Genomic DNA, 2,311 nt, shown 5'->3' on the forward strand with positions numbered 1-2,311 from the left:
CACCTTATGTTTACCACCTCTCCCGTACAATAGGATCCGTAGTTACAAACAACAATGATGTGGTGTAGTGTACATATGTAGGATCTTTTTCTTCCTCCCTGTTATTTCTCCCCCTTAGTTGAGGAATCCTCCAAACTATTACTTAAGCTTTTATCTCCCCCTTAAAGAAGGAATGTATGTCTTCGTTTGAAGGAGTTCTCATATTTCACTTGGTTGGAAAAGAAATAACAAGTGTTTCTCTTTCTTCCTCACTGTGAGTGTGTGATTCTGTTTAGTGTACCTCATATGTGTTTCACTCTTCTCTCCACTCATGTTTACACTCATTCTCACAAGTGTATCACTCCACTCATAGCTCCAAAAATCAGCTGTACCTGCAAGGAAAATCACATTAGCCATCCTTAAGGAGGTCACAGGTGGTGCAATGGGAGTTCACAAATCCCCATCCTTGTTAAACTCGTCAGATGGATCTGAGTCATAATTTACAAGTTGCTAGTTTCCCTTTTAGGGTTCCAGATTTGAATTCTGGGAAGGTAAACAATGATCCAAAGAATTTAGCATAAAGATCAAGGTTCCCTTCTAATGTCTGTGAAGACATTTCCTTGTGACTCATCAGGTAATATCTGAATCATTGTCAACAAGTTGCCGATCTGCACCTATGTCAGATCCACTGTCCGCAGATGCATCCAGGGGATTTAAGCCTGGGGAGGTAAACACTGACCACTGACATATGGCTTTTGGATCAGTATCCTCTCCTAACACCTGTAAAGGCAATTGGTCCATTAACGAACCTTAAACAATCGAATACGACCTTAAAATGGTCGAAACTCTTGTTTCCGTCAACTCATCCTTTGTGTGTGTAACCTCTCCTTGTGCATCAAGAATTGTTTATGTTTGAAGTGGTGACACTACATCGGATGCCTTGGCCGACAGGTAAAATTCAATAGACGCACCCTGTTGAGAGAATGACTCTAGTAACTATTTTTGTGCCTTTTCAGCCATTATATCTTTTTGAGAAGATGTATGGGGGCTAGCAGTTGTCTCGATTAAATACTACTCATCTATGTAGGAGACAGAGCTACTGGGTTGACTTCAGAACCTTCCTTATGTGGTGCACTAAGGCACTATCTCCCTCACGCTCATTCATACTACATTTAGTGGTAAGAGAGTGTTGGTTGATTCTGTTTATGTGTTTGTCTTTACAATCTGGGATAGATCTTGTGGGTTTTCAACCTCATGACTGTCAATGAAAGAAAGCCATTGGAGACTGAACCTGTATCACAGAACATATGGCAATAGAGAGATAAAATGTATTTAAGATCTATAATGAATGAAAATTATACATTAAATCTTTTGAGAGTAATGAATCTTTTGAGAGTAATGATGTACAATAGTGATTTCAAAAGATTTTACATGAAATAAGAAATCACTAATGTAGAAAGAAGTTTGATTTACTCCTAAAACTCACTGCACATATAAAACAATATGATTGTGCCTAGTGATAAGAGAGTTAAAAATATGACGACTCTACTAGTTCATATTAAACAATAACTTCAGTTAGAGTGCCATACCATGTCCTTGACGATTTCTTGAGTAGTACACTAGTTCATACCAACCTGAAGTGAGACTGTGAAGAAGAGATTGCATAGTCCAATAGATCTGCAGCTGCAAAGTCCATGAACTGTGGTGCATTGACTTCCTCTTTTGACTCACCAACCAGGAGTACACTTGTACACATCTTACTAGAGTCCAATTCCAAGTGTAATGTGCAGCAGGTGCCTGATATGTCGTAATAATCTCAAGTCTCGTCACCGGTGCTATATGTTAGATATTGCTTCCTGATAATAACCTAGCACAATATACAAATTTTCAATGATAACATTCCCAGCTTGCAAACAGCCATATCCCTCAGATAAACCTTTGCTGTTATCTCCAAAGGTACCCAGGGGGCCAGCTTTCTCAATCCACATTTGATAGCAGGGCTCTATCTCTGGTCATATATCTTGATGATCCACTGTCAAGAATCCACACTACTGGTTACACCTGTTTAATGCCCTGCACTACAAATGGATTAGACCTTCTTCAGAACCCAAACTTGGTTGGGCCCGGCATACTTGTAGAATTGTCCTTTGTCAGGCAAAACAACATTTTTAATTTTAATGGTCTCAACATCCTCAATGACTGAACATTTGACCTTGTAAACATCCTTAACAAATTTCTGTTTAGGCTTAGGCACAAATGTCTCCTTTCTAGCCTTAGAAGGACTAGCAGTCTTAGACCTATCATGCTTCTTATTATTCACATGCTGACGAGG

The sequence above is a fragment of the Apium graveolens genome, chromosome 1, assembly GCF_009905375.1.
Source record: "Apium graveolens cultivar Ventura chromosome 1, ASM990537v1, whole genome shotgun sequence".
Lineage (NCBI taxonomy): Eukaryota > Viridiplantae > Streptophyta > Magnoliopsida > Apiales > Apiaceae > Apium > Apium graveolens.